The 23268-nt window shown below is 38.7% G+C and overlaps 1 protein-coding gene across 8 annotated transcripts in view; it reads left to right on the top strand.

Moving 5' to 3' along the window:
- The first annotated feature begins 1313 nt into the window (after window positions 1-1313).
- Window positions 1314-23268, top strand: part of taok3a (TAO kinase 3a) — a 62820-nt gene continuing 40865 nt past the window's right edge. For 2 of the 8 annotated variants that reach the window (XM_004566681.6, XM_004566682.6), the window contains exon 1: window positions 1314-1511. The gene's annotated coding sequence lies outside the window, so the exon portion shown is untranslated. Of the gene's footprint in view, window positions 1512-1615; window positions 1790-1827; window positions 1977-5581; window positions 5601-16742; window positions 16768-23268 lie in introns of those variants that run through there. The other 6 variants (XM_004566684.6, XM_076891123.1, XM_004566683.6 and 3 more) reach the window with 4 other exon arrangements.

The following is a 23268-nucleotide window of genomic DNA, read 5'->3' as shown; positions in this document are numbered from 1 at the left end:
ACCTCTTCACAATAAAACAGGAAACATAATGAGACGACATAGACATGACAACCCGAACTTGACAACGTAAGACACAGACATGAAACGCATGAAGAGCAGGGGAGATTTAACATGGTTGGAAACACGAGGGGAAAATAATAACTAGAAACACTTAGGCATAATAATACAAACTTGATAACATAAGACACGCAGCATGAAACACGAAGGGTGAGGGGAAGCTTAAATACAGGGGAAGAAAACACAAGGAGTCTAATAACCAAATGAACTTAGATAACCTAATGAACAAAATAAACTCAAACTTAAAACGCTGGGTCAAAAGACCCAGGACCATGACACACTGTTCCTTTTAAACAATCAAAAGTAAAACTTTTGATTTATTGGGGAAAATAAGTAAGAATACAACTTTTTTTATTGATGGTCTGAATACTTGTTTCTCCACATTACAAAACAGCTATTCAGTAGAATGTAATTAATTTAAACAGATCTAGATTTTTATACTCTTAAGTGCCACTTCTGGCATAATGTCTGTATTAGGAAACAGGTCTGTATAAGCCTGAAAATTATAATACTTGAGTTCATTTTTATTATCATATTAAGGAGTGAAACTACAATCCACACATTCTCCTCACCTTACATCTATGCCTACACATGTCCTCATTTCCACGCCGCACACTCCCTCCCCATTTTTCCTCTGTTTGTCATCCAAAAGGTATCAGTGGAATCTGTTAGGCCAGGAGCCAGTAATCATTATCAGCAAATATTCTTCATTTGCATCCGAGGTTGAGGTCCTTGCTAGTGAATACGCGGTATTCGTTTCGGATCAAATATTGTGGTTTCCTGTGCCCCATCCTACTCCTCCACTGGTTTTCATTGGTCTCCCCGCTCCCCCGGCCATCCTATTGCAAAAACTACTGGAAACGGCCCTGATGCAGAATAAACTCAATAATTTTACAGTTAAACTTCCAAAGTACAACAGCAGGTGGCATCATCGTACTGAGCATATTTAGCAGACTAGCTGGCTTGCCATCTCTGAAGTTGCAACAGAATCGGGATGACTCAGTCCATGCATCTTTAATGATTTGCAAAGGAAATTGGGTAAAGGATCGTTGGTCGTTCACTTTTAATAAATTCTTTATTAATATCTTTATTTTTGAATGCTGCGCCACTGTAAGAATGATTCATACTTTAAAAATTTGTATTGAATTCGGACAAAACAACTGAGCATAAAGTACACGCAAAACAATCAGTCAGATATATATTATGTGGAAAATACCAAGCGCGCAGAGCGCACATCCTCCAGCGGTCGGTTCCCAACACGAGGCAACTTTATTTCCGCCTGTCTGTCAGAGTGGCTGTCAAACACGGGCTAGGGGTTGTGCTCCTGCTGCTCCGTCATTCAGGAAGTCTAGACCAACTGACAGCACTTCGAGAAGTCACAGCGAAATCTCTAGAGTCGGACAAAATAACCCTGAAGTGCGTACGGTTTTCACCAAGGACGAATTTTACAAAAGGTGAGTAGTTTTTTCACTCTGCTGTTGCGCTGCTGTCAACGTTTGTCCCCATCCACTGTAACGGTTAACAGCTCGTGCTAAAAGCCTCGCGCGCTGAGAACTGAAAATGACACTTCCTCTTGGCTCAACGGCTGAGCTACTGTAGCTAAATGTCAAAGCGGTAAAAGTGGATACAAAGGAGTAGTAGTGTCGATTAGGTTGCACCTGAAGTTGGTAATGACTATCATCGCCTGTTTTCGACGTTGTTCGGCTTGTTGTTTGAACGCAACTCAGAGGTGGTGAGTACTGAGACAAGCATCAGCTCGCTGGGGTTAAGTGCGTAGGTTTGGTTTTTAACGGCTTTAACGAAGTGTGCACGTTTGCTCGTTATTGCACCTTTTTAAAGCCTAGGCTGAATTGTGGGTATTTTTTTACGCTGTGAACTGACGAAGAAGAAGCTTTGCTCTTTGGTTTGTTCCTCGGGGGGTGAGTATGCTGAGAAAACGAATGACAGCTTGTAGTGAAGTGAACGTTTGGGGTTTTTTTTTTTTTTGCAACAGACAAGGTGGCTGGGTGGTGTATAAACTTGTCCATGGTGTTATTTTAGCAGTCTCACGCAGTGTGAGTGTCAGTCCGTTTGAATCTGTCACGTCCAAAATGACTGTGGTACCTTCCATTGCACATTGTTGTGAGTGAGCTTTTACTATCAACGCACGGTCACAATGGCTTTCGGTTGAGACAGTGTAACGTCCACTATGCATGACACTACGCATACTTTTACTACGTCTATCTGAAGCCTTTTTACACAGGCGATCATGATCTGCACACCCTGTTTTGTTCTGTTTTTGTGGGGGGTTTAGGATTTAGATTGTAGGATTAGACTGCACTAATTTAATGCAAAGACAACAACGGTACGTCATTCATTGTTTTATTATATAAGTCATTCATGGCTTGAATTGTACCGGACATCTTCACCTGCACACGAGACGGTGCTCCATTAAATGGGCAGTAGTTAAAAGTAAATGTAGGCTAATACGGCGCGCTCGAAATGGCAGATGTAGATAGCAAGCTGAGCACTAAAACCCAAGCTGACCCAATATGATGTCATCTCTTGTGTGTAGAGCGCATGAGTGAGAGGAAGCAGACCCGTGTTTGACTGCTAAACTGTGTCATTTGTAAAGATTTATTTTAAGAAGCCTGCCCACTCAATTTCAGGCATGGATCGCGGGAATTTAATCCTGTATTATGACACTGCACCTGCATGCCATTCACATCGATTTGTAGTATTTTTTTTCTTTTTTTTTCTGTTATGTCATTTAGCTTAGGAATGATGCACTGTAGATGAAAACCCTGTGTGAATCAATTTTGCACACTGTAGTTTTACACAGTGGTTTACTCATCTTGAGATAATGTTAAGTGAGTATTGTAAAACTGATGTCAGTTCCCCTTTATAACATCTGTCAAGTTTGTCTTTCTGTGCTATGTCCGAGTTTCTCTGCCCTACTTCGGTTTTGTTCAAAGGGCAAATACGTCACTGTTGTGCAAGTGTGTTTTGTCCGTTTTTCACATCATTCACATCTAATCGGTTCATCGACCACCCAATCGCAGTTCCACTGACATAGGGAACAGAAAGTGTCACACTTCCTTATTGGTATCTCCTTTTATGATTTTGATTGTGCCATTTTCTCTGAATGTTTCGATCCCAGTCACAACATAGACTAGATGTTAAAGGTACATGTAGCATAATGGTGCACAGATAATGATGGACATAGTATTTTAGTTCACATTTCAGATCAAACCACAAAGTGAAAAGGGATCTATGTAAGCACTAAAAGAGGCTCAAGAAGTGCTTTTACTGTGACAGTGTAGAAAGATTAAAACATTTTTGGAATGGGTCGGAGTGATATATGCTAAAATGATTTCAAAAGAAATTCCACTAAACCTCAAGCTTTTTCTTTTCTGTTTGTAGCTAGGAGGACACGACTGCAATTAAAATGAAGAACAATTAATGAACCTCAGTTGTTTGAATGCCAAAGAGCTAATTGTGACGTGTTTTTTGGGTGGGGGAAAAAACCAAATATTACCCACAGGATAAGATAAATAATGTCAATTCTTCCACTAGATAGAATAACACATATATTAAAATCTAATAGGAAATCAGTGTGAAGTGAGCAACAGCCATCCTATACCCATTTTTACAATGTTCACAGAATGTTTTGTCTTTAATGTTAAAAAAAAAAGAAAAGTTGTTTGGGTATAAATTACCTTGTATATTAACAAAATGAGTGTTTTCCTGTTTGTTTGTTTGCATGTTTATTTGTTTTTATCTTGTTAATTTTTTTAATTGTTTAATTTTTTTAATTTAATCTAAACTATTTAAACAAATACTCAGTGCACAGATGTAGAGGAGACAGAGGTGCGTGTGCGCGCGTGTGTGTGTCTGTATTCTCATGAATTCAGGAAATCAGTTAGTGCTTTCAAGAAGGCAAGGCATCATGAAATAGAACAGTGGGGAAGGACAGCCTCAAAATTAGTAATCTAATTCAAACCTGCAAGGATTCAACATGCTGGAGAGAGAGAGTCAGAGATATGATGGCTTAGTGTGCTCTGACTCTGTTGTTCTACTCCATAGCCAAATCCCTTATCCTAATGAGAGAATTTATTCTGTTGGGATCTTCAAATTATTGCATTAATGTCACAAAGAGGAAATGGACTCAGCAGAATGGAAACCACAGTTCCCAGTCTTTTATGACAGACGGGGCTTGCTTCTTCTGGGTCTGTCCACATGTCATTGGGATGTACAATGGGCTGCAGCAGATTATCTGTACAACAGATACTGCCATCTTATAAAACAGACTACATTAGTTATAACAGTTGTCCTGACCTCTATGTGCCCTTTATAGGTCTTGTAATATGCTGCAGCGTCTAATGCAATCTCTGTCTGTCTCAGTGAAATCCTGATTTGTTTTATTTCAGAGAAACTAGAAGCCACTGAAGCCCTCTACTAGCTTTACACAAGATGGGATTTTTTAAAAAAACAACCCAAAAACTTATCAATGGGAAGAGTTTAACTGTATCAGCTATAATCGAGAAATTAAACTCCCAGTCCCCCTATGTGAATGTTAAAGTTATCGAGTTGACCTGTTCTTTTGAAAAACCTAGACAAGCCTACTGGTAGGCCTCTTACAGTTTGGAAACAATTATGTAATAAGGTTATTGGCATTGTCATATCCACATATTTGAAACAGCAATTGTGATATTTTACAACAATTTAACCCCTCAATGAGAAAGAGCTGAATTTGCTTCTAGGTGAAACCTGTTGAAGTGAAAAGCTTTTTCCTTTCACATGATGAAAGGCTGACTTTTGAAACCTATATTACAGAATTGTCAGTTATCCAGTGCCACAGCAGTTTGGTGGTTTATGCTACAGTGGCAGGGCACATCAATATTAAAGGGCTTCTGTCAGGCTTAATGTTATGCAGTGATCTGGTTTAGGATGTCTGATACAGGAATGTTGTCTCAGATAGTAAGGAGAATTATGCCGTTTCTACCCCCACCACTGATGTGTTCATGCGTACTGCTTTTAATGATGATTTCAGTTGACAGCAAAACTCTGTACTGCTGCAAGATCATAGTCTTGTGAAGCCAGCAAGAGAGAGTACCAGCACAGATATGTGTTAGCAGGATTAATCTATAGAAGCACTTTGTTTGATTAGCCAGTCAGAACTACCTACGGTACACGTGTGCATGTTCACAGTGGGTGCGTTCCTAAATCTTCTTTTGGTGTGCATTAAAGCAGCGTTTGTGTCCAACTAAGAGTGTCTATTTAATTAAATGTGAAGATGGTTAGTTCCTCAAAGCAGATGCCCTTTTTATAAACCATCTGTTGATTCATGTCCAGCTCATAGTTTCTTTTATCGGCATCACTTCTGGATTTTTATGGCAATGGCGTATTTGCACCACTGACCATCATGGGGAAAAATGTGAAATGGATCTAGTCAAGGCCCAGCAGCTGGTGCAGACCTGAGTCATGGCCTTGGTCTACTGAAAGCTGTCTCAGAGGGGGGAAGCCACGGCCCAGCAGATGTCTCATCAACAAATGCCTCCCCAGTGAGTGTGCCATTTCTGCTGTTTACTTGCCACCTTGCACAGCTGAAAACTGTATTAGTCAGACCAACCACTTTAGATCTTGAGCAGAAGTATTCAGCTGTCGCCCACTGAAGTTTTCACAATGAAAATATTGCACACCTAAAAAGGTAATTATTGCAGCAGTTCTGATCTAAGTATGTGTGTGCTTATTCATCTGGAAATTCCTATTGGATTTTATAGGCTTTTCACTAGTGTAGCATCTGGCTCAATTTCTTCACTGAGCACAATAATGTATGTGCTGCATACTATTATGCACCACATATTGGTTGTTAAATACGTCATTCTTCCTAATGTACTACATGTCCATTGTTTCCTTCATTGTTTTTTTTGGGGGTTTTTTTCAAATTGTGTCACAAGATAGGCATTTTGGCAAGTTAGCCTCTGTGGGTGTGGGAGGTTAGCACGAGTGACTTGATTACAGAGCTTTATTAGAAGTGCGCATCCAATCCCCTGGCGAGGTTGCAGCTGTGACCATGAGTAGGCCCCCCTACCCACCCTCTTTTCAACCCCTATTATGTCCAACTACATCTGTCTCCCTTTTTTTTTTTTTTTTTTTTTTTTTTTTCGTGAAATGTGCAAGCCTATCCCTGCTCTTCTATGACTAGGCCAAGTTGAAGTGCTGAGGAATTATGAGGAGCCATCACCATCACCCAAAGAGACATTACCAATGCTGATGGCTGACTTGTCTTATCTCTGCCCACCACTACCCCTCCTGGGCCTAAGGCTTAATTTAGCCTGGCAGAATGGCGGAAAAGACTCAGACTGGACTATTTTTAGAACTACATGGTTCACTGTAATATGGGTCTTTAAAAAATTGAAAGTGTCATGTCATAGGCCTACCATTTGCCTCTGTTCTGCTGACTCTCCCCTGCATGCAAGCCAACTGGGGAAACTCTAGTATGCACTGTGAGCTTCATAGAGTGGGGCATGTCAGCAGGGCTTAGGATGCATGAATGTGATGGACACATTTACTGATGTGAGTGGGGGTGAGGTAATGCACCGCACCACATCTATTTTGGGAGCTTCCTTTGGCTGCTCAAAGCGCTTTTGTGTCACACAGTTATTCACCATAATTTTTCACTCAGCACTTTTGCTAACATGTCTCAAAACTTCATTCATTTATTTCAGAGCACTTTTCATTGGTGTGAAGGTTCAGAACCTTCATGTTGGCAAAATTGTGGATGCTGTGGTCAACAGTGACCAGCAGTGACCATTATAATAGCTTTTATTCCATAGCACTTCTGAAAGATCTATAGGGCATCTAGGATCAGTAGTGCTACCTAACATGATGTGAATGTTTGATAACTTCTCATCATGTGAGCTACCAAAGTGCATGCCAAAAACGCCCTGGTCCCAAGGGAATCTAGGCCTCTGCCCAAGCTCTGTGCAGCTCTAATACTGTGACTGGACAGCCTCCATTGGGTCAAGTGGAGATTTGTTTCTGATGAAGCTGGGGGAGATTGTACCGTGCTGTCACCAGCCAGCAGTGTATCAAGATAAATGTGAGTTTTATTTTTCATTTTTAGCTAACTCTGTATTTCAGCCTGGCTTCTTTCACAGGCACTTCTTTAAAAGGCAAGAAAACATTAGGACAAACAAGGCATGGAGGTTGGACTAAGAAACAACACTGAATTTCTCTTGCACTTGCGTCTCTTCCCATAGTTGCTACTTTCCAGCCAAGCTTTTTGTGTTATCTCTGTATTCATCAACCGGACTGTTGTGTGTCATAATGAATGAGGAACATAGGAGTTTCTCATGGAAAAAAATGTAAGGCCAGCCAAAGTAAGTACTTCAGCCACCCCTTTCTTGCTTAATAGTATTTACCAGGAGAGCTTTTGATGCCTTTATGAACCCTGAGAGCCTGGGGTTAAACTGAACAATTGTCCAATTACACTGCGACTTACCAGTCAACACCCAGCCCCACTGCTTCCCTCAGTCATTATAGTTTACGCACTCACTCTCTCACACACAGGCTCTCATCATGACCCAGAAGGCTGCAAACCTTAGCATAATTGCAAGGATGATATCGTCCCAGACTGCTAGATAGGAAGTACTTGCATTGTTAGGCCAAGAGGGTATCAAAGAAGCCGACATGCACACACCCTCACTGGGTTGTCATAGACGGTAGCCAGCCTGACCCGCGTCCAGCTATTGTTTCCTGGTATGATACAGGAGCCATGTCAGATAGGAAAGCCTATTGTGCTTTCATAAACAATTTAGAATGAAGTATCAAGCCAATATTACTGCTGGATTAGATGCCAAGCTTCAAGTTGCTTGTTTAAGTTGTGATTATTATAATACACAGTATAATTAAGAAGTTATTCATTGATTAGCTTTCAAACTGTTCATTGTATAGAGAAATTAAATGAGCTGTGCTGAGCATTGGTACTCCATTACACATGACTGCTCTGATAATAAATGAAACAGAGAACCAGCTGCAGGCACTGCATTGGTCAGTACTTGATATTCATCAAGTCTAAAAGCTTCTGTTGGTCTGCCACTCCTTTTTATTCCTCTTCTAACATGAAAACATCCTTTCTCTGACTGTGATATATTTGGCTATTTGTTACAAAATGTTCCTGTTATTTATTTATGCCACTTTCCTGTACCAAAAAATATTTGCAATACAAAAACGCACATGATTAATTATTGATTTGGCAACACATAAAGAACTGTAGAGTTTTGTTGACCACATGGTTCATGACCTTCTATCAGTGTGTACCAGTGATATCACAGTGCACAATTAAAGCAGAGATGCAGGGATAGTAAGACTTTACCAATTCCAAAGTGACATGGTGCCAGAGGCGTTGAAGAACTTAATAGGTCCCACCAGGAGCAGCAACCTGGACTACCAGTCAAAGCTAGAAATGATGGGAAAACACCAGGATAATTACAAAAAAAAAGCTCAGGGTGATTTACTGATTAATGACACTGTTCTTAAAATCTGTCTAGCACTGCTATTTTTCTACATGTGTCCTGGAGCAGGAAATGAGGCTGAATACCTTCAAAATTGTGATTGTGATAGTTGCATACAGCTAGGCTGCACACAATGGTTTTAGCTTTTTCCATCTGGTTCTAATAATGGATCACATAAAAAGTACAATGAAATTGAGATTGTTAGTATTACAGATCTTGCTGCGAGAACTACCTGATTGTCAGTTAACAGCTAATTAAAACTAAATCTGTGGGCATAAAATTAAATGATAAAAACATTTTAATAATACATTAGTTGTTAAAATAATTCATCAATCAAAGGAGAATTTCCTTTTTTTTCTAGATATAACTTCGGAAAATAAAAGTTTAGAAGTGCTATATACAAAATTCAGGACCACTGAGTACTGCTCTAGAGCATGACCATCTCAGACTGGAATATATAGCCACACCATCCATCCATCCATCCATTCGCTTCCGCTTATCCTTTTCAGGGTCGCGGGGGGCGCTGGAGCCTATCCCAGCTGTCATAGGGCGAAAGGCGGGGTACACCCTGGACAGGTCGCCAGTCTGTCGCAGGGCTAACACACAGGGACAGACAACCATTCACACTCACATTCACACCTAGTGACAATTTGGATTAATCAATTAACCTATCCCCACAAGCTGCATGTCTTTGGACGGTGGGAGGAAGCCGGAGTATCCGGAGAGAACCCACGCAAACACGGGGAGAACATGCAAACTCCACACAGAAAGACCCCGGCCTGATGGTGGAATTGAACTCAGGACCTTCTTGCTGTGCGGCAACAGTGCTAACCACCGTGCCACCGTGCTGCCTATATATCCACACCTTTCCCCCTTTTACATTTCATTTCCAACATTACTGTTTGAACATGAAACACAAGCGTGAAAAGATTGTTAACACCTTTAGCCTTTAAAAAAAAACAAAAAAAACACTGGGTAGCTTTTACAGGCTATGAGTCACCTGATGCCCCCTATTGTGATGAGTATCTGACTGCTTTTTTGTTGCTCTCCTCTGCACTCTGTTACACTATGTGTGTTTGTGTGTGCCTGCACCTCCAAGAAGAGGAGATACAAAGTGAAACTGAGAACAGCAAAATGGCAGTCGTTTCATTTCTGAGAGACAGCTGAAAAGAAATAAGTGGACATAATTTATGTAAAAATCAGAACAAATATACTTGGACTCAATTCTGGCATGTAGGGCAAATTAGGAGTCATAATTTTGCTGGTGTGGCCAAAAAAGCCACATAGAAATAGCTTGGAGTGGGCATGCACTGGCACAATAATACATACAACAGATTAGGACTTTTGCAATGAATCTCCTCCCTCGGATGGCTTAGGTCATTATAGTTAAACTTAGCACTGCCATTCTGGCCCTGGGGAACAGAATCAAAGTGCAGAACCGTGTGAATGTTGATGAAACTGTTGAGCATGGTTCTGGTTGTACTCCTGATCTCATCTACCTTGTTGAGTCTTGAATACTGCGAGGCACTTCATAAAATCTCGACTTAGAATGTTTACTGGTAGCACTTGTTGCAGCTGGATCACTGAACCATGCTCCATTTAAGTGCAGCAGGAAGTGTTACGTAATTTCTTATTTTTTATTTCTCTTCATAATTGACCAGACCAACCACATCTCCTTAATAGATGCACATATATGCAGAACCATCCTCATCACGATATGGCATAAAAATACAAATCATTAACTTTTTAAATAAAATTCTCTATAACATTGGTGCTACCTTTAAGTTATTTGTATGGGTAAAATCTGGCCTCCATGGGGAAGATATCACATTTATTCCCCATGTCGGTTTTTTTTTTTTTTTTTTTGAGTGTGAGTAAAAGAGGCTTGGATGAATCAGTAAAGATCTAAAAGAGGAAAGGGGGAGGCTAAGTTCTGAACCTGAATTAATTCCCAGATTAATTGCGGGCAGACTTTACAGGGGATAAAAGCTGAAATCCTAAAGCTTAAAACCCATGGGCCCTCTCCCACTCTGTGTAAACTCCAATGATGATGTACATAATTTATACTGTCAGTGTATATTTGAAAAAAGAAGAGGAAAAAGCAAAACACACGGGAAATGACTCAGTGGCCTAGATGCATGTTTCCTTTTTGGGGTTTCCTCTGCTTAATTTCCTCCCTTCATCTTTCTCTTTCATTTTACTTTAGCATGCTGTCTTTTCTTTTTAAAAGGCAGAGTAAAGAAAAAAAGGTTATAGGTTCTGTTTCTCCTGATGTGTTGTATGCACTGAGACATACTTTTGACAGATTATCAATCAAGAAAAATACATGTTCCCTTTGATTCTCATTAACATAAAACTAAATCAGTTGAGGCACTGTGACATGAGCAAGCAAAGTTTGTGTTTGTCTAGAACAACATGCAGGCTTTGACACACACACCTCTTATGGCCCTACTCCTTATAATTTTTTTTTTTTAATCATTATTTTGGTTTTTTCACGGTTAACGGCAGTGGTACGCTAGCGCTTGCAGGACGGCTTTATTCAGTCTATTATAAGGCTGACATCTTTGGGAGGCCTACCCATTAATGTATAACTGTGATATGCAACATCCCATGAGGCCTCAACAAAAGACTGCATGACATCATCGCTATTCCTCCAAGAACACGGCCTTCAAGAAAGTCAGAAAGAGTGTCTCATCTGTCCCACATAGGAGTCTTAAATGGAATCCATTCACTGAGCTGTGAGATTTAGTGTAGACTCATGTTCATTGCTTTGGCTTTGTCTGAAAAGAAGGCAGTATTGCTCTGAATTCGACAAACCTTGCTCGGCAGATTAAGAAAAGAAGGCCACTGAAAAGATTAAGATACTTCTCCAGGCAAGGAATCTGAATCTTTGTTCTAAGTCTCTTGCACCAGATTACAGAATTTAGGGAAATCTGATTCACTCACCCTGTTGGAGGCAAATGCTCATATGCAAAGACCGTAGTAGTTTGAGTTCCAATGATGGCACTGGAGCTCCAGTCATTCCCAGCTAATGGCAGCTCAACTTGCCTATTAAATTTTGCTCTTATTAAAATTTCATTATGAACAAAACTCAGCAAGTAGCGGCTACATGTCCTACTCAGTGTAATGACTTCTCTTTTGCACGGCTTTCACCATAAAGCATGCAGTAGGCCTCTATTAATCTTTCTGCTGCTTGATTGGAAAATCCTGTTGGGCTTTAGAGTAGCACTTCACTCAACTCAGCCCCTCACTATACATGTGCATGCGCACATTTAAAACTAGATCAGCTGATGTGTACTTCCACAAGTTAAAATCCCTGTCTGTGTGTTTTCGTGCACCTTCCTCAGTGACTATACTTTCATGTAGTGACTGTGTATTCTTGTGTGACTGTGTTTATGTACAAAGTGTTTGTGTGTGAGCATTTTCTCATACGTTCAAGCTCATGCATTTTGCATGGCCTTTTGGGAAAGCAGAATGGGGCTACAGCAGTTGGATGATTCACTGTCTGGTGTGGGCATCTGACCACTACCACTTGTTACTGTGGTCTCAAGGACATGCCTAGTGAAGGCTATTGCTAAGAGACTCAAAGAGCAAAGAGTGTTCAAGTCTCTGAAGAACTTAAAATTGATGAGTACAGTAGTGTGTAAAATTCCTCAGTTATCAGTACTTGCCATGTCATGTTTTAAGTAAAGAATTCAAATCATATTCCTTTAAATATTAATGGCGTCTGTAAGGCCTTATTGCCTAAGTGAACTGGATATCTCCTCTGTGTTTGTGCTGTGGGTGTGTTTTTTCTTAGTTTTATTTTTTATTTTTTATTGGAATTATGCAACAATACAGCCCATCTGAAAAACTTGATGGGGGGGGGGGGCGTATTCAACAGAAGGCAAATTATGTATTTCATTTTAGCCTTAGTAGTGCTGGAAAGTACTTTATTGACTGCTCATTGAAACACTGAAACACATTACTGACAACAGAGAAAGGTTCTGGTTTGCTATTTGGAGCAATCTTGAGTTCAGTATCTTGCCCATTGGCATGTAAAGGAGCTGGGTATCAAATAATTAGTGGACAATCCACTCTACCACCTGAGCAACTATCCACAGCTCTTGTGTGTTTATGTGTGGAACGGAAGAATATTTTTTTCAACCACAATGAAAATCAATACAGTTGAGAATTGATAGTGTCATAAACAGTCCCATGGTTATTGCCTAGTCGATATGGCCTATCTAGTCATCCAGCCCCAGCTGAGCCTGCATAGATATGCCCAATGGCGGTGGATGTTACACACGTTTATACCAGTTTACAACCAAAAGCAGTCCAGTGTGTCACAGAGTGCCAGTAACAGCTTGGTACCTGAATGCTGAGACCTCTTTGACCAAAAGGCATTTACGCCTAATTGTTTTCCTTTTTTTGTGAATCAAAAAAGGGATTTTTCCCCTAATGATTTAAAGACACACAAAGCCCTGGTTTTACTTCAAAGTAAATTTGTTACTTTCCTATTTTCTTACCTAAACTACATTAGCACCAGAAATGGCTTTTAAAATGAACATTTTAAGCATTTCACACAGTAACTGTAATATCATTTTCGACTTGTGTAAATTGAAAACTATGGGTCTTGGTTCAGTTGATTTCTTTAGGTGTGAAAACATGGTGGAAAAATATCAACGTGCTGGGCCCCATGATTTGCCTTTCACCCACCCATTATCATAGGCAAACTATGGGTATATATTTAGTCATGACATCATTACAGTAAATGTCCTTCATACTATACTCTGAAAGAATAATTTGCTCTGCTCATGTGACTGTAGTTTTTTGGTTATGCCACTTTTGTTAAAGCATTCAAAAGCAGTAGAGGCCTAGTGAAGTGGAAATCGTCTGAAATACATGCTTTTTTTGTTTCAAGGTGAGATACAGGGCAGACATATGTATACAGTTATGTGTTTGTCAATCTATTTGTATGAGCAAGAATACATTAAAAGATTACAATAAAAACAATTTTTTTGAAACTAGGGAGAGGAATGGAGCATGTGCAGAAGAAGAACCAGTTAAAATTTTGATTCAGTGTGGTTCAAAACCAAATGCCATCATCCTTGGCATAGCATGCAATCATTCCATACCCTTTTTTATGGTTGTCTTCGGGCTTTTTGCTTGGACCTGTCTTAGGTGAATCAAAACCATAGAAATTACAGGTTGCCCATGTGGAAGGATTTTTTTTCTCAAATTATGCTTACCCTCACTTACCACATTATACATTTGCCTGTGAAAATCTATAAATCAATTTAGTGTTTAAATTTCAAAACATAAATGATGTAAAAGTTTTGATTGCTTATTTAGAAGCTGCTAAAAATGTTGTAGCTTCAGTTTTACTGTAGAAAATTTAATGTTTGCAATATTAAGATTTAGAATATTCCAACCAGGTAATTATAGCTATTAATATGGCCGTAGATGGGTTTTTTCCATTGTAAAACTGTAAAAGATGCAAAGACACTAATACCTTAATAATTTTAAAAAGTAATTTGGAGGAAAGTGTACTTTTACTGACTCATACTGTACATACTCATACTGACACACAGCCCAAAGCCAGCGTACAAATTTTGTCCAAACTAAAAAGAGAATATCTAGGTTAGTGTGAGCCCTGGGGCTAATTCAAGTATTATTTTATGGTTGTATTTATATTTATTTATTAACATCACGTTCTCCTGGGGACCATGAGTAAGTCATTGTTGCTAAGGTGCGCGCAAACCCTGCAAACCGCTTCAGATTAATTGAATGTTTTGGATATAATTTGCATAAATCCAACATGTGCATGTTGGTGTTTGTTCAGTGAGTCAGCTTAGAGGAGGTGGCGCTGGTGGAGTCGTGCTTTTAAAATAATGAACTGATCCTGTGCAGGGCCTACGAGGGTTTTCAAAAAAATAGAGTTTGACCAAAATGATTGCCCAGGAGAAAAGGAATTACATAAACATGGACCTCCCACATTTAGACATGTTTTAATTGCAGGCACGTCATAGAAGATAAAATATACAACAGAAAGCTGCCATGACGCAGCTGTAAGGGTCATAAAATAGCACACTGGAGCTTAACTGTTTCTGAGATTAGGTAAGATTCAAAATATTTTTATACTGGTTATGGTAATACCAGTTCCTAAAAGGTTATATTTTGACATATGTCTGTGTTAATACTGAATCTTAACAGTTAAAGAAACAGATTTATTCTCTTTAGTTAAAATTTTAGAGCCTATACTTTATTAAACACCAAAATCAATATTAAATTACAACAAAGTTGAAAGTGCTGAAGATTTTTACTTCAAAAAACATAAATATCAAAACACAGTCTTCATTCTCTGGCACTGTCTGTATGTGTAGAAAAGAGTAATAAAAATCCTGTTATGTTTTCATCCACCTTAAAGTGGAACAAAGGTGTGTCTGTGTTTGATGTCAAAGTTCAATAACTCTGTTGTCTCGTGCTTTGTTGGCCTTGTTGACTGCATGCTTCCCTGTCCTTCTTTTTTTGTTCTCAATTCTTTTAATAGCCCATCTTTAACCTCTTTAATCCCTTTGCTTTTTTCATATCAGTTTTGTTTATTTGAACTGTAAATAGAAACCTTTACTTAAACTGTTGCAAAGGAAGATGCAATTTGTTCTCGCAAAAAACAAACAAACAAACAAAACGTGCTATAGCTTCCTGCCTGTTCAGTTTTTTAAAGCCAGTGTGAGGTGAGTAGTTGTCAGATGTTCTGATTTAGTTTGTAGATAAAATATTTACATGGAAATATTTGATGTGGGATCCTCAGACAAACCGAATGTCTGACAAACATAAAAGTGCCATAAAGAAGTCAAGTACACTGATTTGCTGTTGCCTACACTGGCCAAAAAGCACCACAACTATGAAATGAATGTCTGTCTAGGTGTAAAATATTTACAAGGCCATTGCATTATAGGAGCAGTCACCCTACCCTCATAGCAGTCACAAATTTTGGTCCTAATTTTCCATTCCTCTGAATGTTATGTTATCCACTTGTAGAAATGTGCATATACTACCTGAGCTCTCACACATATTTTCTGATACGTTAATAAGTTTTTATTACCGTATTGAGATCAGATTTTCTGTGTATATTTTTCCTCATTAAGGGGAAAATTAACTATTGAACTCTAGATTATCTATGCAGATATTTCACAGTATGGCATAGTTATCGTTTAAAACTATCAAGATAACAGTGGTGAATGCAGCTGTCAGATAAAAAAAAACAACTGAAAATCCTGTGCTGCAGTTTACATTTAGAAATATGTTTTATTCTGTTGGGAATTAAAAATAAAAACAGAACTTCTAACTCTTGCTTGGATTTTTTTAAAGCAGCTGGGGTGGTTCTTTACTTTTTTGGTGCAAACTTTAGAATTGTTCAGTTAGGATTGAATAAGTTTAAAACCAGAAATCTGTTCAGAACAAAACCTATTCCAATGAAAATGGTGGTCTCACCACCTTCCATATATTTCTGAGAGAGAGGCAACATTTTAAATTGCCAATTAAATGCATTAAATTGCTGTTCTTGTTTTCATTAATACAGCTTCAATACTGAGCTTTTGTAGTTAAATGCTTTCTTCTCCTGCTCGTCATCTCTACTTCTTTCTTTGTTGTGTGTGTGGTTGTAACCTGTTGATCCTACAGCTCCCAGCCAGACGTGCCCACAGATAAACCTCCTGCTCTTCACCTTTTACTTTCTCTTATGTGCAAAATTGGCTGTGAGGGACTGTTGAATAATTTAGCAGCCTGGTGATGGGGCTCTGTGACACTGCTCTTAGTGTGTTTACTTGTTTCAGTGTGTGTGTGTGTGTGTGTGTGTGTGTGTGTGTGTCTGTGTGTGTGTGTCTGTGTTTGTATTTATTTAGGGAGGAGGGGTTTGGAAAAAGACAGTGTGTGAGAGAGACTGTGAGTTTGGGGGGAAAAAAACAAGACAGTAGACCACACACACTATTGACAGGGTTGGAAGAAAATGTTCAGCTGAAAAGGCACTAGCACAGATAGTTGCCAGAGAGGATGAATGGCTTTAATGAGAAAACTCCAGGCTTTGCTCTAGAGGGACAGACACACAGACCGACCCCTCTGTATTCATGGGATTTCTCTGAAAAAGCTTTCACAGTGAATGAAGGATGGTCTTTGTGCAGCAGAATGAGTGTGACCAGTGCTGTGCGTATGTTTGTGTGCCTGCATATGTGTGAGTATGCCTAGCTTTCATTACCATTTTCAGACAAGTGCACATGTGTCCAACGCACAAGGTATGCTGGTGATGCATTAATTGGGGGATGTTTTAGATACCACACAGGTCGGCTACTTCATTACCTCAGTACAAATGAAAATCACTCGTATAGAGAGGCTTGGGTACTGTGAATTTGCTTTACAAGACTCCAAATTAGGATAAAATACTTTTGTAGCTTCTTGGATGGAAAAATGTTTCAAAGCAACTCAGAATAATCTCCTCTGAACTTTTAGGTCTTGGAAAGAACATTTCAAAGATGATCCTTGTATATGCTGAGACTTATGTTAGATTATCTGTGTGATTTGATTTTGCTGGCTTTATCTTTCACTGTGCCGAGATGGATAGAAGCAGTTTTTCCAGTGCAAACAATCAGAAGTAATGACTTTATTTTTAGCAAACCAACATTTCTATCTTCACAGAACTCTTTTTGTCCTGCATTTACTTTTTTATTCCAATACACATTGTCAAACAGAAATTAAACCTTTTTTAAATTTAATATTTAAATTTACATGGAATTAAATGCAAAATGTTTCTATCTGAAAATCTTTTTATTTTTCATTCAGTTACTTTAGAAATGAATTAACTGTTTGTTTATTGAAATTTTCAATACATTTTCATCACTACTCTCTCCACGTCTTAGATTAGATTAAGTTTTTAGGCCTCTCAAGTCTAAGAGGCCCAAAGCCAAAGATATAATAGGCCTCCAAATCATTCTCATGTGTGAAGGCTTTTATGTGTCTTGGTTGTGCTTGTTCCATTCTCATTACATAACACTCTGTAGGTCTACATAATTGAAAATGGCTTTTCTACATCAATGTGGAGATTAAAATTGCCATTGACCTACAAAGCTGTAAGACACAAAAGGGCCGTCCTCCTCTGCTTTGTCACAAGTGTGCATTGTGTAACTTGGGACTATTGAGAGCCGTTCTACTGTAATAGACATTGCGAGTAACATTAGGGCCATTGTTGCTGGAGGTGCCCCTGAATCCGAATTTTTAAAATTATTGAAATTGCAATAATTGCAGGCTTATATAAAGTACAATATGCCTCTTTCAGAGGCAGGATTTCAACTTCAGTATTGTGTAAGAGCATAAACATAAATGAAGCAATGGAATAAATTTCATAGCATTCGTTGCTAGTAGATAACTAAAGTCTTAGGTTCTGTTCTGACCAATTCTGCTTAAATAGAGGGACTGGGTAACACTATGGTAATATTGGATGAACCAGGACCTTATTTTGGTTACAGTGAATTGGCATGTCTTGGCACTTTATGGTTGATTACAGTAACTTAATCACCCCTTTCGGGATGTACTTCACAGTAGCTGTAGCAATGTGCTGGTAACATTATCTCTTATACACTAGACTCACTCAAAACACTGGACCCACGTCACACACAATTTACACATACTTGCGCTTTGACCTTTTGGAAGATATGGGTATCAGCCTTCAATTTCACTTCAATAAGAGTACAGCACAGAGTGACGCTTTGAAGCATTGTCTTTCAGGGACTTTCATGGCTGTTTTGAAAATGCATTTTAACAGTGAATATCTTTTAAAGGCTGAAAGAATTTAAGATTATCAACATGTGTTAATGACAGTAGTGACCGGGAACATTTGGGTGGCATTATTTTACAATTAGAGATTTATTCAAAGTTTTCTGTCTTGAATGATCAAAAAAGCTGTCTGGAGACACAGTATTGCGCACTTTATACACCACCATTAGTGACCCAGTGACATTATCTTCTGTCTAAATGCTGGTTCTTAAACCTGTTTTTGTTATGTATTCTGGCAGTGTATTTGCAAGAACAAACGTTTTTGAATCCTTTACCATTTGGAATAACCAGTTTTTGGCATTGATTACTAACAAAATATAGTGAACCCAAGCTGTTTTGATGAGAAATCATCTTTGTAAAATATGGGTTTGGCTTATTTATTGGATGACTTGATTGACAAGCTCTCTTCAGGTCATGGCACAGCGGCCATTGGTAAACAAGACATTTGTCTCTCTTGTGCTCTCTTTTTCTTTAAATCATCGTGTTGTTCATTTGCTTTTGAGTTTTGGGTAATTGTCTTGCATCACTCACCCTCTCTGACGTTTTAGGGTCATGGACTGCTCCCCTGACATTTTTTTTTTTTGTAAAATTTCTTGATTCAGATTTGAATTAAAAGTTTCTTCAGTTATTGCAAAGCATCCAGGCCCTGGGGTAGCAAGCCATGATATTGGCCTCCACTATGTTTCACAGCTGGAATACAGTTTTGTTGTTGAGTGGTGCCTTTTTGCCCCCCTCTAAATAGTTTAAATCATGTGACTGCAGAATATCATCCACAAGTGTTGTGGAACATCCAGCTGATATTATTTGGAGTATACTTTAAAAATGTTTTCATCTTGCGCTTCTGTTAACACCATTCTTATTTAGTGTTTGTGTTACAGGGAACATGAATCCTTTGTTTTTTGTTGGGTTTTTTTGTGAGGGTTTTTGGCCAGTCAAATCAAGACTTCTGCAGATGTTTTTTCCCCTATCCTTGCATCCTTATTTTACATTATGTGAATTTTCAGGGTAATCAGTGGTAGGAAGCATAACAACACTTCTTCTTCTTTTTTTCCCCCTCCCCCTCACACAGTAGTAAACAGACAATCTTACCTAGAGCTGACAAATGCCACGGAGCCTTTTCTAGCTCTATGCATGATTTTTAAAATGCTTCCTGTGAAAGTTATGGCGATCCAGACATAGTTTTTTATAGAGTGGGGACTTAGTTTTTTCCCTTTTTTCTTTAAGGATGTGATTACTGACCAAAAGTCTTCCACATTTTTTTTTTCCATTCACACAATGGAAACCCCCCAAAAACAAACAAAAAAAACCCCCATTCTGCTGATAAAGCTGCCGATTACATTTGTTGTCTCTGCATTAGTTTAAGTCACGATCGTAGGCACACTAGCTCATCTCTAATCTGTACTTCATCCCCACGGTGCTTAAGCGAGATAGAAATGTAGAGGTCCATCAAAGTAATCTGTGCAGAGTTCATCATAAGTCATCTAAAGCACAAATAAAGTACCCACTGTAAGGTTCTGAGCTGTTGTTGCTTTAAGGCAACAAGAGCGAATCACTTCAAATAAACTAATGAGTAAGAATTGGCCCAGGGTTTAGGTCGGTGGATGGGCCACTTATTTGTCTAGTATTTGTCCCTCAATCCACCAACGCCTACATTTATGTTGGCATTAGGCTTAAAACTAATCTGAGAAGGTAACAGTCTTGTGTGCGTTTGTGCGTTTGTATGCATGCATGTCTCAGTAGTGCCACTAAGCTCTTGAGATGAGAGCTGCCCTGAAGTCTCCAAATCCTGCTTTACAGCATAAACTATGTATGTGTATGTGTGTATTCTTCACTGTGTGAAAATGAGTCACTGCTATAAAAATCCACACCATGCCACCCTGGCAGAATAATCAGAACATAATGTTTAGTTTCTTTCTATCTCGCTGGATTAGTTTATTTTCATCCGGGAAGAATTTTTCGTGTTGTTGAAATAGCCTCGCATTTTGGTTGCCTCGGCTTTAAATAAAGCGGTGTGTCACTATGGGACATGATTTTAAGCACAACTCCAAAATGACTCATCAAAAACCCACCTCAGTCATCCTCAGCCACACTGGGAGTCATTGATTACATTTGTAAACTCTGAGTATTAGTGTCATTCATTTAAATTTAGGAAAATCAACACTCAAAAAAGAAGGATGAACTATCAAACTAGCCTAACTGGTTTTTAGTGCTCCAATTATGCACATAATTCAAAAGTTGGCTACTGACACCATTTCTCGTGCTTTCAGTTCTTAGATTGCACAAAATTCCCCAGGTTTTCATGAAGGAAGTGATGTCATTGTTTATAACGTCTACAATCAGTTTTGTGACATTTTGTTTTTACATCTAAAAACTGAAACTAAAAGGGGATTAAAGTTGGACAAAGTCCATGTTTGACACCCTGACATCTCACTTGATGAATTGTTTGGCCAATCCCCTTGAAAGCAGTTTTTCTTTTTTTTGTTTTCTTTTTTATTTTTTTCAACCAAAAATAAGAAATGCAATGTTAGGCGGTTGAAGCAGTTTTTGTGGGCCAAGTTGTGTCTTGGAAATTGACAACATGTGACTCAAGATTTCTGATTCATATCACAGTGTGTCATAACAGGAGGAACAGAAAGTAAGAGATGGATTTCAGGATTTTGATTTCTAGGCAATACACTAATGAAGTTTATGAAAGAATGTTAACATAGAATGTCAGAGATGCTGTTATGCATGTTTTCCAGAGCATACGTTACCTTAATTCTTCTGAACTTGGAATAAGAAGTAATTTGATTAGTATTTCACTCATTTATGTTTGTACAGGTGAGCATGGACTAGTTAAGAGCCTTAAAATCAGAAACTTTTCACATGGGCTGTCACACTCTTTAACTTATCTTCTATAAACCCACAATATCCCTAACCCTTTTTTTTTTTTTTAAACTTTACTGTTTAAGTGATTACCACATGCTCTGTGCCTTAGTCTCAGCCATTTTTCTGTTTTTTTTTTTTTTTTTTTTTTTTTTTCCTTTGTTAAAGCACATTTCATCATGTCATGCTGCAGCTGGCCCGCTAACCTTTATAACCTTCTCTTTTCCTCCAACACCACGACTCACATGTATGCACATCCACTGAATGCTCTGAAACATTTGGTTAGCATTGCAGCAGTATGCTTCTCAGCCACCAGGCCAGGAGACATTCCAGTTTAACTTTCATTTTTTTTTAATTTAATATGACCTCTTTTCTGTTTCATTCACATAAAATGTGTAAAGGACCAGTATTTACAAAATTGCCTTAAGACTCGATTATGTTCGCTTGTGACAACAGGGTTTATCTATTGTAACTCATTGTGCTGATTTATTCTTCATTTTTGTACTGTACATAAAATATTCATGTTTTTTTTTTTATTCAAATGAAGTATCTTTACAGTCTGCATGCATTTTCTGTGTTTATACCTCTAACCCTTAATCCATTAACTAATTGCTCAGTTAACAGATAATTAATCAGCAATCCAATTTGATAAAAGATTGTTTCAATGAAATTATTACAATTTGTACAGCCATGTCACATAATTAACTGAACAAGATTTTGACTCATTTCAAAGTAGTGTATTTTAAAAGCCCTTATATAGCTCACACAGTACAGTACATCAGTATAAAATGTATTATTTTATTTCAAAGTGAAGACAATCGAAACCTCTTTAAAACACTCACAATGCTGCCTTTATGTTCTTATCAGTCCATCAAATAAAACTGACCTCGTCAAGAACTCGAAGACTCAAATAAAAGATGCAAATAAACCTGTACTGTTATACTTATTCCCACTACATAGACTGTACATATTTTTCTTTTCATTGTTGCTTGGTCATAAATGCCAGGCAGGGTGGAGTAAGCGAGGAGGAGGAGAAGTGCAGCCACAACTTTCCCAGAGGCTCATGCAAGCGTCAGTTGTGTTATAAATCATTCAGGGACACTCAGAAGGGGCACAATACATTTTTATCTCTCTTCTCTCATCTCTGAATCCCCTCTCCCTGTTTTATTATTGAATGTGGTTCCTTTGAGCGTCCAATCTGCCACTCGGCACCATCAAAAAGAGAAAGGAGGAAGTAGTGGGGGTTAACCAATAAGACACAGAGAGAGAGAGAGAAGGGTAAAAATGGCTGTAATGTGGGAGGCAGAGGAGATGAGGAAAGGACTCATTCCAGTTTGATTAGACACAGGAATTCGGTTGCTCAAACAAAAAGGTCACAGTGTCATTTGTGTCCTAAATAACAGATCTACTGTAAATCTTGATTGTCCGAGACAACAATTGATTTTTATTGTGTGCCCGTCTCAAAACGATTATGTAGTTGTGGGTGAGGTTGGATTCACTGGTAGTTGATGCTGTTCCACCTGCTTGTCAGAACGAAATAAAGCCCAGTAGCCGACAGCGCTCTGCTGTCAGAACAACTCTCTCAGATTTGATGTGTATGTGTGAATCGACTATATGTGTAATACTGTGTGTGTACGTGGATGAAAACAAAATATTATGCTTGCTTGTGGGTGTGCTTGCAAAAGCTTGTGTCCATAAGCACTGTATGTAGTGTCCTTGAACTCATGTATTTGAAAGAAGATGCATTTGTCTGCAAAATAGGAAGCACTTCTTCATATAAAATGCTCGGATATCTAGCCTGAGATGTTGTCAGCTGACTGTAGTCTGGCATAGACCTCGAGCTCCCTGTGAAAATGGCCAAGTGGGTGTAGAAAATCACTCAACACGAACATGGTTTTTGTATCTGTCGTTCTGCATAAAGGTAGACTGTGGATCCATGAAGATGGTGCCTGTATTTTTACTGCTGCACTGAATAAAGTTATACCAATGAGCATTTTAAGGCAAAAAACATCTCAAGCCCGCCTTTTTGAGAAAATGTACA

This window comes from Maylandia zebra, linkage group LG12 (genome assembly GCF_041146795.1).
Source record: "Maylandia zebra isolate NMK-2024a linkage group LG12, Mzebra_GT3a, whole genome shotgun sequence".
NCBI lineage: Eukaryota > Metazoa > Chordata > Actinopteri > Cichliformes > Cichlidae > Maylandia > Maylandia zebra.
Note: the sequence above shows the minus strand (reverse complement) of the source record. Positions and strands in the feature narration are given on the sequence as shown.